This window comes from Lissotriton helveticus, chromosome 3_1 (genome assembly GCF_964261635.1).
Source record: "Lissotriton helveticus chromosome 3_1, aLisHel1.1, whole genome shotgun sequence".
NCBI lineage: Eukaryota > Metazoa > Chordata > Amphibia > Caudata > Salamandridae > Lissotriton > Lissotriton helveticus.
This window is the reverse complement of record NC_136061.1, coordinates 319,712,012-319,732,570: the sequence shown is the minus strand read 5'-3', so window position 1 is coordinate 319,732,570 and position 20,559 is coordinate 319,712,012. Positions and strand designations below refer to the sequence as shown.

The 20,559-nt window shown below is 41.7% G+C and overlaps 1 protein-coding gene across 2 annotated transcripts in view; it reads right to left on the bottom strand.

Moving 5' to 3' along the window:
• Positions 1-20,559, bottom strand: part of LOC144822412 (multidrug and toxin extrusion protein 1-like) — an 887,289-nt gene that overhangs the window by 763,324 nt on the left and 103,406 nt on the right. The window contains exon 1 of one of the 2 annotated variants that reach the window (XM_078679892.1): positions 15,966-16,062. The exons of the other annotated variant lie outside the window; for it this stretch is intronic. The gene's annotated coding sequence lies outside the window, so the exon portion shown is untranslated. Of the gene's footprint in view, positions 1-15,965; positions 16,063-20,559 lie in introns of those variants that run through there. 2 annotated transcript variants of the gene reach the window in all.

The window sequence follows — 20,559 nt, the reverse complement described above, 5'->3', positions numbered from 1 at the left end:
TATGCAGCAGGCGAAATGAACCAAGTGAATAATTCTGGTAAACGAGGCAAAGCAGCGCGGAGAAACCAGCTGTCTGCAGGGACAGTGGGAGCGACTCCTCAGCTCGTGGGAAAGGAGCGAGTCACGGCGCTTCCAGGGGCAGGGAGCTATTTGAGGACAGTGGGAGGGCGTATCAGCTGGGAGGCGGGGCGGGTGCACGAGGACGACGACGAGGACAACAAACAAAATGGAGGCGGAGGGGGGAGGCACAGCGGTGCGCTGCAGGTAAATGCGCTGAGAGCGTAGGGGAAGCAGTTGTAATCTTACAGAGCGCAAATGAGGCACAAAGCAAGCAGAATGTCAACAAAGCGGCACAATTTCAGAAGCCACAGAGCGCCAATGCAAATACACTATGAGCAGATAAACAGCGCAGATCAAGCAAAGCGCTACTTAGCTATGCAGCAGGCGAAATGAACCAAGTGAATAATTCTGGTAAACGAGGCAAAGCAGCGCGGAGAAACCAGCTGTCTGCAGGGACAGTGGGAGCGACTCCTCAGCTCGTGGGAAAGGAGCGAGTCACGGCGCTTCCAGGGGCAGGGAGCTATTTGAGGACAGTGGGAGGGCGTATCAGCTGGGAGGCGGGGCGGGTGCACGAGGACGACGACGAGGACAACAAACAAAATGGAGGCGGAGGGGGGAGGCACAGCGTAGCGCTGCAGGTAAATGCGCTGAGAGCGTAGGGGAAGCAGTTGTAATCTTACAGAGCGCAAATGAGGCACAAAGCAAGCAGAATGTCAACAAAGCGGCACAATTTCAGAAGCCACAGAGCGCCAATGCAAATACACTATGAGCAGATAAACAGCGCAGATCAAGCAAAGCGCTACTTAGCTATGCAGCAGGCGAAATGAACCAAGTGAATAATTCTGGTAAACGAGGCAAAGCAGCGCGGAGAAACCAGCTGTCTGCAGGGACAGTGGGAGCGACTCCTCAGCTCGTGGGAAAGGAGCGAGTCACGGCGCTTCCAGGGGCAGGGAGCTATTTGAGGACAGTGGGAGGGCGTATCAGCTGGGAGGCGGGGCGGGTGCACGAGGACGACGACGAGGACAACAAACAAAATGGAGGCGGAGGGGGGAGGCACAGCGTAGCGCTGCAGGTAAATGCGCTGAGAGCGTAGGGGAAGCAGTTGTAATCTTACAGAGCGCAAATGAGGCACAAAGCAAGCAGAATGTCAACAAAGCGGCACAATTTCAGAAGCCACAGAGCGCCAATGCAAATACACTATGAGCAGATAAACAGCGCAGATCAAGCAAAGCGCTACTTAGCTATGCAGCAGGCGAAATGAACCAAGTGAATAATTCTGGTAAACGAGGCAAAGCAGCGCGGAGAAACCAGCTGTCTGCAGGGACAGTGGGAGCGACTCCTCAGCTCGTGGGAAAGGAGCGAGTCACGGCGCTTCCAGGGGCAGGGAGCTATTTGAGGACAGTGGGAGGGCGTATCAGCTGGGAGGCGGGGCGGGTGCACGAGGACGATGACGAGGACAACAAACAAAATGGAGGCGGAGGGGGGAGGCACAGCGTAGCGCTGCAGGTAAATGCGCTGAGAGCGTAGGGGAAGCAGTTGTAATCTTACAGAGCGCAAATGAGGCACAAAGCAAGCAGAATGTCAACAAAGCGGCACAATTTCAGAAGCCACAGAGCGCCAATGCAAATACACTATGAGCAGATAAACAGCGCAGATCAAGCAAAGCGCTACTTAGCTATGCAGCAGGCGAAATGAACCAAGTGAATAATTCTGGTAAACGAGGCAAAGCAGCGCGGAGAAACCAGCTGTCTGCAGGGACAGTGGGAGCGACTCCTCAGCTCGTGGGAAAGGAGCGAGTCACGGCGCTTCCAGGGGCAGGGAGCTATTTGAGGACAGTGGGAGGGCGTATCAGCTGGGAGGCGGGGCGGGTGCACGAGGACGACGACGAGGACAACAAACAAAATGGAGGCGGAGGGGGGAGGCACAGCGTAGCGCTGCAGGTAAATGCGCTGAGAGCGTAGGGGAAGCAGTTGTAATCTTACAGAGCGCAAATGAGGCACAAAGCAAGCAGAATGTCAACAAAGCGGCACAATTTCAGAAGCCACAGAGCGCCAATGCAAATACACTATGAGCAGATAAACAGCGCAGATCAAGCAAAGCGCTACTTAGCTATGCAGCAGGCGAAATGAACCAAGTGAATAATTCTGGTAAACGAGGCAAAGCAGCGCGGAGAAACCAGCTGTCTGCAGGGACAGTGGGAGCGACTCCTCAGCTCGTGGGAAAGGAGCGTACTCAGCAGTGCGGGGGACGGGTGCCACAGCGTAGCCTTTTGTTTCTTCAAATGTTGTATGTATGATATCGCTTTGTGGAACTCAATAAAAATATATTTGATCAAAAAAAAAAAAAAAAAAGTCTAACAAGCAGTCAACGTCAAAGGTAGAATCTCCTGGCATGACGCTACTCTCTTCTTTTGCCAAGACTATGCTAACGCAATAGCAGTCAGTCCTGCCTTTTTAAGGTTAATTATATAAAAATAAGATCACTTTTCATGAGGATCCTTATCTTCTTCAGCGATCTTTGGCCAATTGTAGACTGGAAGATATGGAAATTATTAGATCTACTGTTTAACTTATTTTAGTAACTCTTGTCAGTGTTTAATACAGTCCTGGTTATGTGTTCATGCATTGTCTTTGTTAGCATCTGTATTTCTTGTTTTCCTTCTTTTATTAGGTACTGCCCTGTTCATAAGTCATGCATGTGATTCTCTGTAAGTCTAATGATGTACCTCCTTTCTCCTCTGTCTTTTCCAACAGCTCCAGTTGTTGTACCATTTCCCTTATAACTGCTGCACCACCCTCGAATTTTGTGTGCTTTTTCTGGCATGTCATTTTTTATATTTTGTATATGGTTTTTGTTTTTTCTTTATTTTTTGCCTTGTTTCTTTATTTCTTCTCCTTCTATTTTCTCTCTGTGGAAGATTTTATCAGGTACTTATCTCTCTTTCTTCATCCTTTCCACCCTCCTTCTGTTTTTTAACTCGTCTCTTCTGTCTCTTTGTCTTCTAGTCTCCCTTCTTCTCTTTCTTTTTCTCTGACCTCAATTTTTGCTTTATATGCAATCTATTTTGATATGTTACTACACTTTCAGGGTTATGTTTTACAATATTAATACTGTTTTCGCAAAATGGTAGTTATTATTGCTTGTTTTAAAACTTCATAATTTATTATTGTATTGTAGATGACTTTAAGACTTATCTCATGGAATGTTGAAGGTTTAGGCTCTCTAATAAAGCGTCAAAGGGCTTTGTCTCATATTTCCAACTTAAAGGGTGATATTGTTTTACTGCAGGAAATACATCTTTCAGACAAAGAAGTGTCTAAACTTAAAAGACAATGTTTTTACTTCTGCGGGCTCAAGAAAATGTAATAGGGTAGCTATTTTATGTCATAAACATCTTACTATACAAACTCTTGCCCAAGATGATAAAATTCCTTTAACTATTGTAAATCTTTATGTACCTACTAACCCGGATCGTTCCTTTAGGCCAGCAGTATTATCTAAGTTGATGATTTATACTTATGATTATTTGATTGTTGGTGGTGAGTGTAATATGATATTTGATCCCATTATAGATAGGCGCGCCAAAACTAGATTTATATCTTCACAAATACATTCCCAGTTTAAATCGTTAATATCTCAACGCTCTCTTGTTGATGCTTGGAGAATGTGCAATCATGCACTTCAAGAGTACACTTTCTTTTACCCTATTCATTTTTCCCAACCTTTGATAGGTTATGCATTTATTTCCAGCATGTTATCAATTCCGATATAGGATCCATATTGATTTCTGATCACTCACCAGTCAGCTTGGATTTAGAGCTCCTTCCACCTATTCGGGGAACTAGACGGTGGAGATTTACTAATTCTCTTCTTTTAGATCTGCAGCTTACACGCACTTTTGAACCATTTGCTAACACATTTTTTAAAGACAATTAATCTCCTGATACGTCTCCTCAGATTATTTGGGATGCGTTCAAGGCTGCTTCCAGAGATGTTATTATCAATTTTGTTTCCCAGAAGCGGAAATTGGCCTCCAATAAATTAAAACTACCTAACTCACGTATCAAACATCTAGAACACTTTCTCACTCTAAAAACATTTTAAATGATCTGGTGACTGCTATATTTTGATTTAATACACTTTCTACAGAAAATGCCAACTATTATCTCCTCAAATCCAGTGCAAAATATTATGGGGATCAGAATAAAGCTGGGAAACGTCTTGCCAATTATCTTAAAATCAAAAAAGAAAGTACTAAAATTGATTCTATTTTAACTTCCACTAATTGGATTACGCATAAAAATTAAGATATACTTTTGGAATTTAGCAAAGTTTTATCAGGACCTTTATAGCCCCAGAGTCTCAATCTGATCCCAAAGACCCTTTTCATTATTTATCATACACTCCTTCACCTTTATATCATGACATTGACTTTTCTATATTGTAAGAGGATATTCAAATCAGGATTTCTCTAATGCTAATCATTTCATTAAATGTGGCAAAGCTCCAGGACCTGATGGTTTTACCATTTAATTTTATGCGCATTTGTCTTATTTTTTCTTGCCCAAAATGCACCGACTTTTTCTTTTCATTTATCATCTCAGGTATTGGGTGGTTCTTTTATTATGAGGCGTTGACTTGTCTTCTTCCCAAGGACAATAAAGTCCAGAGATTGTGTTAGAATTATCGCCCAATTTCTCTAATTAACTTAGATTATAAAATCTTCGCGGGGCGTGGCTTAGCGCCCGACGGGAATGGCGGCACCCGTGTGAGGCTCCTCGGCGGCTTCAGGCTGCTCCCTTCCATTTTCGGCTCCTTCAGCGCAGCTTCTTCAATGTAGAGGTGTCGGAACATCTGCTCTTTCTTCCCGGACTCTTTTGGTTCCCTTTCCACCGCAATTTGCTGTTTTTAAGACTATGTGAGTTTCTCCTTCACAGTCGCTGCATTGCGACCGCCATTTTGTTTTCCCATTTCGCTCTGAGGTGCCGATTTTCAGCGTTTTCAATGGATTACTGTCGCTTTTTTTCACTTGTTCCTCCCGATATTTTGCTTTTTGCATTTCCTTAAATAGTGGTATGCTTTCTTCGCGTTTATCGAGCATTGTTCATTTTGCCCATTTGAACTGACTAACTGCGGTGGCCATTTTGTGCTCTTTTCTCTCTCACTACTTTTCTGCTGACTTTTGGCCACGCTCATTTCGTTTTTTCCTATATGGGCAGATCCAAAGGCTCCCTTTCTATAGTACCTCCAAAAAAACACATTTTTATCAAGAATTCTAAGGATTTTACTGAATTCTCACGCTTGCAAGACTCTCTTCAGCTAGCAGAAGACATGGCGGCTTCTGACCCTGCGATGGCGACTTCTGTGAAATCCCTTACTAAATGCCTCAGGCAGAATCCTCCGTCACTGCCCAAATCAACCTCACCTATCTCAATGGAGGTATTATTAGAGGAGATTAGAGCGCTTCATCCCTTCATGGAGGACACTAACGTCAAACTTCAAGTCCTTACTGATACTTGGACTCAACTTGATAACAGACTTACTGCAGCGGAACAGTCCATTTCTTCCATTTCTGATACCTGTGCAAAAATCTCTCCTCTTCAATCCCAAGTCGCTCTTCTTCAGCAACAGGTGGAGGAGTTGGAAAATAGCAACAGGCGCAATAACCTTCGCATTTACGGCCTTGAGGAGGGACAGGAGGGGTCTGACCCTCTCTCTTTCTTTAAATCTTTTATTCCCAAGGCTCTTCATATGCCTGAAGGTACTGTACTTAATATTCAAAGAGCGCACAGATTGGGCCGCCCATCATCTTCTGCTTCTCCCTCACAAAGACCTAGGGGTGTGATCCTGTATTTCCTAGAATACACAGACTTATTGAAAGTTCTATCTGCTGCCAAGTCCTCTCAACGAGTTACTTGGTCGGGATCCACCTTATTCTTTGCCCAGGACTACGCTAAAGCTACCGCGAACAGGCGGAAGGCCTTTCTGAACATGAGACCTGCTGGTCGTGCAATAGGCGCTCAATATGGACTCTTCCATCCGTGCCTATTTAAAGTCACCTTTAACAACAGGACGACAACTTATGAAGATCCGCTCCGTCTCCAGAGTTTCATCAACGCTCATCACACTGATGCTATGGATGCCTCCTCCTCAAATGCTGGCTGATTCTCTCTTGTCTCTCCTTTATGCTTGTCGTTTTGCTTTTCTTGTTCGTTAATTGACCTTTGAATGTTAATTTTCTCCTCCTCTGGTTGGTTCAATTTTTTACCCTCATCCTGTACTTGTTTTATCTCCCACAGTTTTCCCCTTCCTTTGATGTGATGCCTCCTGATCCTCCGTTTTGTCTGAACCCGGCTGTGTCCTCCATCCTGCCTGGTTCTCCCCCTCCCCCTGTATCCTTGGATCCCTCCTTGTAGGTAAGTTGGTTGTTTTTGTTTTCCTCTGGTTGCTTCCTATAATTTTTTATTACTGTCCTCTTCTTCTTTGCCTATTCTTCCTCTACCCTCGTTTTTTCCCTTCGCTCCTCAACCTTTTTCTCTCAATTCTTATTTTCTTCTTCTTCCTCATTGTCTTTTTCTTTTTTCTCTTTTTTCTATTCCCTCATTTTCATGGTTTATTTTCTTCTTTCTCTCTTATTCTATTTTATGCTTCTCTTTTTCTAATGATTTTTATTCTTATTTGCAAGATAATCAGCTTTTCGTCTGTTTATTGCATTGTATGCTGTTTGTGCAAGAATAATTTTCCCTCCAGTTGCATTCAGAGTCACCTCATGGAACGTTAAAGGTTTAAATAACCCAATTAAAAGACAACGGGTACTCTCCCATTTGGCCAGACTGAAGTCCAATATTGCCATGTTACAAGAGACCCATCTTTCTGATATTGAAGGCTCTAAATTGAAACGTCTTTGGGTCGGCCATGTGTTCTTTTCCCCAGCTTTAGGGAAAAAGAATGGGGTTGTTATTTTAGTTCACAAACAGTTCACTGCTTCAGCTACTCATCAAGAAGTGGACTCTGAGGGTTGTTGGGTTTATGTTAAGCTACTGATGGACAACATTCCCATTGTTATTTTCAATGTATATGCTCCAATTTTTGGCCTTCTCTTTCAGATAAACTAATTGCTTTAGATGACAATTATATCATTTTTGGTGGTGTTTGTAATCAAGTTCATGACCCCATTCTTGCTAGACATTCCCCCGTTAAATTTATCAGGTCTAAAATGCACTCTCAATTCACCTCTACCATTTGTCGAAAATCCCTGACAGATATTCGGAGGCTTTTTCACCCAGACCTTCAGGAATACAGCTACGTTTCCCCTACACATAAAACACAGTCCTGTATTGATTATCTTTTTCTCAGTAAATCCTTACTCAGTGTTCTATCCTCAGAGATATGCTCTATCCATATATCGGATCACACCCCTGTTTTTGTTGATCTTGACCTAATCCCTTTCTCCCCTTCCTCTGGTAGATGGCGTTTTAATAACTCCCTTCTTGCTGACCTTAAATTCTCTGGCCAATTCAGTTGTTTTGTTGAAGACTTTTTCACTACTAACTCCACTCCTGAATCTTCTCCGGCCATGGTTTGGGATTCTTTCAAGGCAACCGCTAGAGGTTTCATAATTAACTATGTTTCTTGGAAGAAAAAAGGTTTTGAACGTCAATCATCTATTCTTTTAACCAAGATTAAAAAATTAGAATACTCCTATTACCATTCTCCCTCGGACTCTTCCCTAACACCTTAGCTGCTTTGGAACGTCCAGCTCCAGTGCTGAACGTTCCATTGCGCAGGTGCAGTTGGAACGTCCAACGGCCGACGGCAGCACTCCCGAGGTAGTGGTGCCGTCGGCCGTTGGTATAGGCGCAGCACTTAAGAGGCTAAAAGATCTTATTTCAGCCAAGGTTGCTTTTAATAAAATGTCTACTGATGTTGCTGCTTCCTATCTGCTGAAGAGTAGTGCTCGATATTATGGGGGTCAAAACAAAATGGGGAAACTCCTAGCTAATTTAGTTAAAATCTCGACAAGAAAGGACCCTGATTGCTTCTATCACTAATTCTACTGGTACTTCTCTCTTTAAAGATGCTGATATTCTCCAATAATTTGTTTCCTTTTATCAGCAACTTTATACTCCCGAATCTACTCCCCTTCCTTCTGATCTGTCTTCTTACTTCCAATCAATTACCCCTCCTCCTTCTTCCCATATTGATTTTCATTCACTTGAAGCTGATATAACCTTAGCGGAAATCTCTAACGCTGTCTCGGTCCTGAAAAGAGGAAAGACCCCTGGCCCAGATGGCTTCACTATCGAGTTTTACAATCATTTCTCAAAAACCCTTCTTCCCCATATGTCCCTTCTTTTTAACTACTTTATCTGCAATAGCTCCTCTCAAGGCACTTTTCAAGAAGCTATGATTTGTCTGATCCCTAAAGAAAACAAAGATCCCACATATTGTAAAAATTACCATGCTAATCTCTTTGCCAAATTGCTCGCCCTACGTATAGATCCCATACTACCTGAACTTATCGGTCCTGAGCAATCTGGCTTCGTCAAGGGCCGTCTGTCCTCGGACAATTCTCGAGTTTTCTTTAATGTTCTTAGCAAAGCTTCTTCTGCTTCCTATCCTCTTGCGGCCATAACATTAGATGCCGAAAAGGCGTTTGATAGGATAAGTTGGGACTTCATGTTTCACGCTCTTACTTGGATTGGCTTTCCTCCTAAAATGATTTCTTTTATTTCCCTCTTGAATTCTGGTCCCAAAGCTTCTATCTTTGCCAATGGGCAGATCTCTGATTATTTTTCTCTCTCTAGGGGAGTTCGGCAGGGCTGTCTCTTGTCTCCTTTACTGTTTATTGTGGCACTAGAACCTTTTCTTACCAAGATCCGGCAAGACCCTCAATTTACTGGATATAATCCTGGCCCTAATTAAGTCAAATTATCAGTTTACGCGGACGATATACTTTTGTATTGTTCCAATCCTAAATCCTCATTACCTTCTTTTCTCAGTCAGGTCGATGCCTTCTCGTTGGTCTCGGGCTACCGCCTTAACCGTGATAAGTGCGAAATATTGCCCCTTAATATCTTATGTCTTCGCCATTACTTTGATCAATCTGGTTTCTCTTGGCAACCGGACAAGGTAAAATACTTAGGCATATGGTTTACCCCTTTTATCTCGAATACTCTGAAAACAAACTTTGATTATATAATCAAGAAATTATCTGATTCCATTTCTAAATGGCACCCTCTCTTTCTCTCTTGGTGGGGTAGGCTGGATTCAATCCAAATGATGTTGGCTCCTATCGTTTTATACTCTCTTTCCATGATTCCGATTAAAATACCTGGATATTATTTCAAGCGTTTAGATTCCCTCCTGTCGAAGTTTCTCCAGAAAAATAAACCTCCATGGATTGCTCTATCTTCCCTTAAAAAAGGTAAATTAATGGAGGCATCAAATTCCCCGATTTTAAATCTTACCATTATTCTTTTATCCTTAAACAAGCTTCCCCTTGGTTGTCTACAGATATCCCTACTCACCCTTCAGTTTGGCTGTCTATGGAAAAAGCACTTATTTCACCTTTTGACTTTCCTGAAGTTCTAGCTTTTTCCCGCTAATACTGCTGTTTTGCAATCTCCCGTCATTGCCCACTCTTACCATCTTTTGACTCCCTTATTACCCTCCTCTTATCCCTCTCTGGCGTCCTTATCTTTTCAACCTATCTGGCACAACAAATTACTTCGCATTAAAAATCGTTCTTTTTTCTGGAAATCTTGGAAATCTAAAGGTTTAGGGCCATATGTATCATTGAAATTCGCATTCGCAAAGGCCGAAATTTGCAGAATTTCGGCTTTTGCGAATGCGAATTCTCAATATGGTATGTAGTAAGCAAATGTGGTTCAAAATAAGGAATCGCACCATTTGCGATTCCTTATTTTGCGATTGCATTTAAGGAATCGCAATATTTGCAATTTGCTAATCGCAATTAAGGAATTTTAAGAAATCGCTAAAAAGAAGTTGATTTCTACATACATACCATTTTGCGATTTCTAAATAGTGATTCCTTAAAAATCGCTATTTAGGAATCGCAAAACGGAATGTTGATACATATGGCCCTTAATGTGGATTACCCAACTTCTCGTTGATAATGTTCCCCTAACCTTTGCTGAACTTCAAGCTCAATTTCTTCTTCCCAACTCTTTTCAGAAACAATATGACCTTTTACTTCCAGCGCTTCTTCAATATCTTCAATCTCTCCCTACATCTTCTGACCTACCTCCCCTAGGTCTGACTCTTTTTCCACTTTTAGGTTCTTCCCCCTCGGCTTCTCGCATCTACAACTCCTTACTTACCCCATCTACGCGACTTAAAACAAAAACTGAATTGGACTGGGAACAAGACTTATCAGTATTGTGGCCAGTCTCCTTATGGGATAAGCTTTGGGTAAAGATTCATAAAACGTCAAGAGCTGCCAACACTACTCAAATTCTCTATTTCATTTATCAAAGATTATTGTTTTCTCCAGCTAAATTGGCTTCCTTCTCCCCCGATCTTTCAGCTAAATGTTGGTCCTGCCCCTCTCCTCAAGCTGATTTATCTCATATGTTATTTCATTGTCCCATTATTGCCTCCTTTTGGAACTCGATTTGGTCCCGTATAAACATTATTTTTAGCTTACAACTCCCTTTCTCCCCCTCTAATGTCCTTTTGGGTTCCCTATCTCCGGATTTGTTCCAATCCCCTTCTCATTTCAGATTACTAGATTTATTTATTGCCATAGCTCTCCACTTGATTACCTCCAATTGGAAAGACTCCACAAAAGTCAACTATTCTGCATGGTGGAATGCTATTTGTTTTAATCACAGACTAGATACCAATTACCTTACACCCGTTTCCCTTGCTGTTAAAAGGGATTTGCTCTGGATTCCTCTTACTTCTTATTTATCCACACTCTCCTCCCCTTTTCCCTCCAACAACACTACTAATGTTACCACTTCATCCGATGAAGTTCGCAAACCTCCTTGAATTTACCTTAGTTGTCTTTTTAGTATAATGTTTCGCTTATCTTTTTTCTTATATTGCTATGCACTGTTATTCGCTTTACCTTGTTCTTGCTGTGTTATTGCATACGATGTTATATTTGCATATGTTACATTATCTCGTTACTTCCCCCCCGTTTTTGGTCTCCTCTTTCCCCTTTTTCTTTTTTCTCTTGTTTTACAATCTATGTTTATTGATTCCATTTCATTATATTTCTACATTGCATTCTTTATTGCTTTTATGTACATTTATTCTCTTTTGATGCATTGTTGTCATCTGTTTATTTTGCTTGATATCAATAAACTTGAACTGAAAAAAAAAATTAAATCTTCGCAAAAATGTTAGGTCTCCGTTTGGATAAATTATTACCCAATTAATTGGGAGAGAACAATGTGGGTTTATTAAAGATAGGCATCTTATTTTTTAATGTTATTAGTAAATGCAAATCTTATAATTCTTCTTTGGCAGCTGTTTCTTTATACGCAGAAAAAGCATTTGACAGAGTTCGTTGGTATTTAATTTTCTCTGCGCTTTCCTGGTTTGGTTGTGATCCTAAATGTATTAACTATGGTTCTCTGTTATAGTCTTCTCCCTCTTTATAGAGGCGTTCGACAAGGTTGTCTGCTCTCTCCTTTATTTTTATACTTGCTTTGGAATCCTTTTTAATAAAGATTTGAGCTAATCCACAAATTACAGGTTTTTATTATGGGGACACTCAGCTTAAACTTTCTGTTTGTGCTGACGATATTTTGCTTTTTATCTCTCATCCACAGACATCTTTACCAGCTTTTTTATTAGAAGTACATAACTTTGCGTCTGTCTCAGGCTATAATTTAAATGCAGATAAGTGTGAAATTCTATTTTTTTTATAGATCTTTTTATTAAAAGTCATTGACATTTACATACAGTACGAAGGATTAGGCAATTACGCTAACAGTGGTGACATACAGCCTTCATTGGAGTAACAGTGTTACTTATTGGAATCTATGGGAAAGGGACAGCATCAAGGTCATTTCCAAGGGGTGGGCTACACACATTTCCCCTGTAGGTGGTCTATGGGCCAAGATTTTGGACCATTTACGGGGGCTGCCCCGAGCGATATAGACTGTCTTCTCCATAAACATGCACCAGTCGAGGTCTTTCTTCCAGTCTGAAAGCGTGGGTGTGTGAGCCGCCCCCAAAGCTGTGCTATGTTCCTTTTTGCTATTGTAAGCCCCAGAATGACCCAGAGGGTTTGATGGCTGTTTAAATCAGTGGGTTCCCAAATTTTGAGAAGGCATCCACTTGCTTCTGGGCGGAGAGGAACTGCGATTACCTCGCAGATTTTCTCATGTAGCTTTTTCCAGTAGGTTTGTATGTGAGTGCATTCCCATATAATATGAATGAATATACCTGCTTGAGTGCAACCCCTCTTACAGTAACCTCCCCGGCCACCCCCATGTGTAGTAGTTGCGGCCCCGTCACGTAGGCTCTGTGGAGAATTTTGAGCAGTATCAGCCGCAGACGCGCAGAGATTGCGACTATTCCAGGGGAGAACACCACCTACTGCCACTCATTGTCAATTATCATACGTTCATTTACCCATTTTTCTCGCAGTGCGCGGAGGGGGTCCTCCATAATATTTATTAATTTTTTGTATATTAGCGAGATGGTCTTTTCTGGCAAATGTCCGTTGAGTATTCTTTCCGCTAAGGGAGACCTGTCAGGGGGGGAGGACCCTGCAGGAAGGAGCGGTATAAGCGCGTGACGCACCTTTATGTAGCGAAAGCGTTCCGAGTCCGCAAGTTCATATTGGTGCTGTAGTGTGGCAAATGATTTTATGCCGTTCTTATCCCCGAGGTCTCGGATACGCGAAATCCCTATGACCTCCCACTTGTCAAACCCCTACGATTTCCACAGATCCCCTAACCACTGGAAGTCCCACAACGGGGGAGAAATCCTTTTTGCACCCTTTTTCTCTGATGGAATGTTTGTTTTTTACTTCTAGACCCTCATCCCTGTCTCTTCCAATTTTTAGGAAGACATACAAGATTCTTTCACCCATTTTTGTTTCTTATAAAACTCCTAAGGATCAATTTTTACACTCATCAATTTGGTACAACACTTCTATTAAAATACATAATAGAATAATTTTTTGGAAGGATTGGTACTCTAGAAGTTTTAAATGGATTAATCAGTTTTGTCTAAGCAGTAATTGCCTGCCTTTTTCAGTAGTACAGTCGCTTTTTTCCTTCCCGGATTCATATGAGGACAAATACCGGGTAATGGCCTCTGTAACTCAATCCTCTTATAAAAAAATCTCCCTTCATTATGTATCTTTTTCCTCACCTCCTCATATTCATAAGTTATTAGATGTATTGCTGTCTGCATCCCAATTATAGAAGCATCTAACACTTACTCCTGAAGATAGAGATAAAACAGAGGTGGAGCATCTTTGGGAACTCGATTTGCAAACGACTTTTTCCACTCCTTTTAGGAATAAAATTTTGAATAAAATAAGGATATCTTCTAGAGCGGCTAATGCAACTCAAACTTCGTTTTTTAATTATAACCATCAACATTACACATGTAGTGCACTTTTTTCTAAATACATATAGTGCACATGGAGTGCAGCTGAAGGACTTCCTGTCATTTCAAACAACTGCAGTTTCTGTCATTACATACAATACACCTGGTGAGCTTCAGTACTCTCAACAGGCAGTGCATATGGAGTGCACTTGTTGACAATAAACAGTGTTCTTGGCTTTCATCTGTGTCTCCCAATAAGTAAGAAGATTACATTTTTGTCACAGCAGACAGTACATACAAAGTGCACTTTTCCCTCCAGACATAGTGCACAGGGACTGGAAAAAAAGACTTCCAGAGTCTCAACTGTACTGCACTTTTTGTATTTACAAGCAGCTTATGCAGTTGTTGGTCTTCCTGTCCTCTACGCAGGCTGCTCTTTTTGTGGCTGAATACAGTGCATATATAATACCCCTTTTGTGATTACATAGCTCATGGGAAGGGCAGCTGAATGCCCTCATGTACTTTCACCACCGGTGCCAACTCGGTGCTAGTACATACTATTTCTTTTTCTCAAATTTCCACAAGAAATGCTACACATAGTAAGTAAGAATTGGTAAATACATGTAATTATACTTAAATAAAAGTATATTTAACAGAGTCACCAAGTTGTGCAGTAAGACAAAGCATTGGGACCTGTATGTACTAGAAAGTCTGTTGGAGATGCGTGACGCTTGTTTTCTTGTTATTGCTATGTGTGAAGATCAACAGTTGTGAAATTCTGGCACAATTAAGGCTCATTGACATGATATCTCATTTGCATCTCACGTATAATGTCAGCATTATCCCAAAATAGACTAGTGAAAACCTGCTCTATATATTTATTATGTACACACATAACTTAACATGGGTAAACTTAAACACGATAAGAATAACAGTCTACACACAAGCCGGACTCTGACGGAGTAATCAAAACAGTGACTGAGGGCACTAAACTGCATAAACAAATACCACATGTCCTGTTCCAGTTGGGATAGGGTATCACGCCATTCCCGTACATAAGCTGCCTGCAAGCCACTTGTTACTATTCCATAAAGACACACAAATATCCGAGGGCTCAGGAGTCAGATATGCTAAACTGTTGTTTGAGAACTAAGAAAATCAACAGCAGCCTGCATTCATTTTGAAAATGTGTTTTCACATTACATCATGTAAGTGAGAAGTGAGCCTGCTGTCAATATCGTCCCACAGAGAGAGAGAGTTGCATAACCTGTTGCTGCAATTGGGTGCTTAAATAAAAATGTTATGCAATCACTGATCCACCATCTTATTCCTTGAACCACAGTTCTCAATTAATCCCCACCGTCCATGGAACCTCTGCAAGACTGAAACAAAGTAACCTCAAATGGCCTCGTGTAATTGCAGAAAAGCTGCCTGATCTGTGAATATTAGTTTCAAAAGTTAAAAACAATGCTAAAATGTGGGGCCATTGAAACTACCCACCTACGTCTTGCACCATGATGTCTGCGGAAGAGCAGCAGTGCCAAGGATCAATTAAATTATGCAACGTGTGAGCTGCACAAAAGCAAAAACCAAACATAGGCACAAGAAATGGGGCTACGTGGTAGCTTTCAAATTGTAATACATGTTCTTAAATAACTTTTCAATGTAATTAAATAAATAAGTTCAAATCGAAGATTTGTAAAGCGCTGCATATCACCCAGGAGGATCTCAAGGCACTGAATTGTAGGCTTGGGGAGATTAAGTGATTTGCCCAGAATCACAGGATGTTGATGCTGAGACTCGAACCTGGTACCGACAAGCTCCGAAGTCTGCAGCTTAGGCCGTTATTGCCACATCCTCTCCCCATGTTGGAGTCAAAGTTGCACTGTAAACAAATAACATTTCCCCCTACCTCTTAGGCTGGCAGTAGTGGTGTAATGCAAAATAATACCCCCCTTCCTGCAGAGCGTGATGAGGGGCCACTAAGTCTTCCATGTTCTCATGATATTCACGGAGAGAGAGGGCCACCTGACTTGGTGCTGCAATTGGTTGCTTAAATAAAAATGATATGCAATCAATGATCATACCCACTATTGTTAAACACCACATGTCCTTTCCTGAATGTCAGATGGGCTAAACTATTGTTGGCGGGCTAAGGAAATTGACGACACCCAAAGTCCATTTTGAAAATGTGTTTTAAATTACACCAAGCAAGTGAGCAGTGAGGCTACTAGCATGATCCTCCAATGGAGAGATTAAGCCGCGTAAACTGGTAATGCAATTAGGTGCTTAAAAATAATATTAAATGCAAATGGTAATAGCGATAATTAACACCAACTCGAACTCACTTCTAAACTTTAACTTACCAGTGGAAGGCTGAAGCTCAGCACGTTTCAAATGCGTGCCTTACCAATGCTGAATGCCTGCCTCTCAACATGCCGGAAGGGGAGGGCGAGAATAGACAACCTCTTCCCAACCCTGTACTGCCTCACATGGCATGTACACACTGCACAAGAGGCCCCTAGTAACCTAACCAGTCTCCAGTATGCCAATCCAGACAATGCTTCTGCTGTAACATAGCAAGAGAGCAGCACTAGGATTGGCTCGGTGTAATGAATGTGCTTTTCACTAAAAGTACACACCCAAACCATGCACTCCCACCTGGGAGGCAAATTTACCACTGCACCTTTAAATAATACACTTTGAGCAGCACCCCCTAAAGACGAGGAAAAGTTGCAGCACTCCCTTTAGGCGAGGCAAGAAAACAAATTGTGGTGCATTTAAAACAACACACACAAGTTTAGTAATGCAATGTTTAAAACTGTAGGCCAAATATATCAGTAAATGAAGACTCCCAAATATCAAGTGAACAATTAAATGAACAATTGAAATAAAATTCAGTATATACAAATAGCAAAGAGTACAAAATATATACATATATTACCTACTGGCGATAGCCAGTAGGTATATATAGTTAGGATTTTTTTCCTATGGGATTTTTGAAAATTCTATGTCGAATAACTTTGGCGTTTGAGGACAGAATTGGCTGAAATTTTCAGGAAAATGGAACATTTTGTTTCTGAGCAGCCCCTGAAAATTTGGGGGGTTTCGTCAAGGGGGGGCCGAGAAAAAAGGGGGGTCCCAAAACGTGTTTTTCCCATGCAATTTTCCATAGGGCGGTTGCCCTCACTTTTAGCCTGAACGGCTGAATGGATTTACACCAAACTTGGCAAAATTGTAGGGACTGGTAGCCCGATGTGCCTTTGCTATGTCTCAAGATATAGGCTCCAGTGGTTTTTACGAAAATTAACTTTGAAAAATATATATTGGGCTACATTGGGCTATATATATGTTGGAGCCCAAATGTAGCCCAATGTAGCCCAATGTAGCCCAATGTAGCCCAAAGATGGCCACCAGAGACAAAAAAACAAATGTAGCCCAAATATCAGCCAGATGTAGCCCAACTATAGCCCAATGACAGAATGTCCCAGAGTGTTCTAAAGAACAACTAGAGTGCTAACAGTCCTACTTATTACAAAGGTATGGCACACCTGAAGCCATCTTGATTGGAATAAAGTGGTAACTCTTAAAACATTTAATTTAAAAAGGAACAAAATGAGGGGGTTAATTTTGCCATAGAAAGTATGATTAGCGAATATATGACGAAATCCCGCATACCATCAGTCCGCAAAAAAAATCCCGCATGTACTATTAGGCCGCAAATTAAAATAACGAAAACTTTTAGAACGAATATGCCTTTAGCATACACTAAACAACTAAACTACCCTAAACCCTAAAACACTACCCCCAGCATGACCCTACACTACACAAACAGTACAACACTACCCTAAACCCTAAAACACTACCCCCAGCATGACCCTACACTACACAAACACTACAACACTACCCTAAACCCTAAAACACTACCCCCAGCATGACCCTACACTACACAAACACTACAACACTACCCTAAACCCTAAAACACTACCCCCAGCATGACCCTACACTACGCAAACACTACAACACTACCCAAAACCCTAAAACACTACACCCCAGCATGACCCTACACTACGCAAACACTACAACACTACCCTAAACCCTAAAACACTACCCCCAGCATGACCCTACACTACACAAACACTACAACACAACCCTAAACCCTAAAACACTACCCCCAGCATGACCCTACACTACGCAAACACTTCAACACAACCCTAAACCCTAAAACACTACCCCCAGCATGACCCTACACTACGCAAACACTACAACACTACCCTAAACCCTAAAGCACTACCCCCAGCATGACCCTACACTACGCAAACACTACAACACTACCCAAAACCCTAAAACACTACACCCCAGCATGACCCTACACTACGCAAACACTACAACACTACCCTAAACCCTAAAACACTACCCCCAGCATGACCCTACACTACGCAAACACTACAACACTACCCAAAACCTTAAAACACTACACCCCAGCATGACCCTACACTACGCAAACACTACAACACTACCCTAAACCCTAAAACACTACCCCCAGCATGACCCTACACTACCCAAACACTACAACACTACCCTAAACCCTAAAACACTACCCCCAGCATGACCCTACACTACGCAAACACTACAACACTACCCTAAACCCTAAAACACTACCCCCAGCATGACCCTACACTACGCAAACACTACAACACTACCCTAAACCCTAAAACACTACCCCCAGCATGACCCTACACTACGCAAACACTACAACCCTACCCTAAACCCTAAAACACTACCCCCAGCATGACCCTACACTACGCAAACACTACAACACTACCCAAAACCCTAAAACACCACCCCCCAGCATGACCCTACACTACGCAAACACTACAACACTACCCAAAACCCTAAAACACTACCCCCAGCATGACCCTACACTACGCAAACACTACAACACTACCCAAAACCCTAAAACACTACCCCCAGCATGACCCTACACTACGCAAACACTACAACACTACCCTAAACCCTAAAATACTACACCCCAGCATGACCCTACACTACGCAAACACTACAACACTACCCTAAACCCTAAAACACTACCCCCAGCATGACCCTACACTACGCAAACACTACAACACAACCCTAAACACTAAAACACTACCCCCAGCATGACCCTACACTACGCAAACACTACAACACTACCCTAAACCCTAAAACACTACCCCCAGCATGACCCTACACTACGCAAACACTACAACACAACCCTAAAACCTAAAACACTACCCCCAGCATGACCCTACACTAAACAACCACCACAACTCTACACTACACTAACACAACACTACACTACACAACACTACACTACACTACACAATCACTAACCCACGAAAAAATTAACACAAACCCACTTACCTCTCTCGTCATCGTGGTTTTCACAACGCAAATGCATTTACCATACATGCCTTTAAAACGTAATTCTTTGTAAAGGCATGCGCGATAAATGCACATGCGTTTTGAAAAAATGCGGGATAATGGTATGCGAGGTCAATGACCTTGCGGGATAATGGTATGCGGACTGAAAGTCTGCGGGATAAAAAATGCGGGAAAATGGCTGCAAACCATGATTAGCAGCAGACTTCCCTGGTGAGCACTAGCTTTACTACAGTGATCTAATGAGCAACTAGAGTGCTAACATTCAGAATTTATGGCAAATGTGTGACACATCTGAATGCCTTCTTGATAGAACCAAAGTAAACAAGCATTGAAAATGCAATAGATCTCGCCCTCGTTTAAGTTAAAGCCATTCTGTTTGTAATGAGGTGGCTTTTTAGCTTTGCTTTTATTAGTGTTTTTAAAACTTTCATGTAAATAACATGCATATGTATGCATATATGTATATGTATGCATGCATTTATATTTATATTCACTGAAAAAACCATAGGTTATAGACCATATATAGTTAGGAATTTGCATTTACTAAACCTTGAAAATTCACTGAAAAAACCATAGGTTAGAGACCATATATAGTTAGCTGGACATTTTATTGACATAAAACCAATGAAATTCCATATATAGTTAGTTGCACTAACTATATATCGCGCACCCGCAATCCACTGCTGATGATGTCACATATTACATCATTCATGACATGGTCAGTGACATCACTGATGACATCACTGATGACATCTCAAATGACATCACTGATGACATCACTGATGACATCTCAAATGACATCACTGATGACATCATCTAGTGTCTGTGTGTTTTTGTAAAGTTTAAATATGTTTTACATATTGAAGAATGAGTGGATGTATGGAAGACTGAGTGTGTGTGTGGCTGGCTGGGAGGTGTGTGACTCTGTGCATATCAATGTGTACTTGTATCAGTGATTGTATAAGAGAGTAAGTATGTGTTAGTATATGTGTGAAAAGTATGGTGTTCTGTGTTTAACTGTATAGATGAGGAAATCGAAGTGTGATTGATTCTTCACAGGACTGACTAGGTGTATGAGTGTATATGATAGTGTTGTAATAATGAGTGACTGTATGTATGAGTGATTGTATGGGTGAATGAGTGAATGTGTGTGTAGACGTAGGAATCTGTGAGTGCGTATGTAGTAACTTGTATTGGTGTGTCATGATGTCATCAGTGATGTCATTTGAGATGTCATCAGTGATGTCATTTGAGATGTCATCAGTGATGTCATCAGTGATGTCACTGAAGTATGGTGTTCTGTGTTTAACTGTATAGATGAGGAAATGGAAGTGTGATTGATTCTTTACAGGACTGACTAGGTGTGTGAGTAACTCCATGGATGAGAGACAGTGTGTGAGTGTCTGCATAGGTGTATGAGTGCATATGATAGTGTTGTAATAATGAGTGACTGTATGTATGAGTGATTGTATGGGTGAATGAGTGAATGTGTGTGTAGACGTAGGAATCAGTGAGTGCGTATGTAGTAACTGGTAT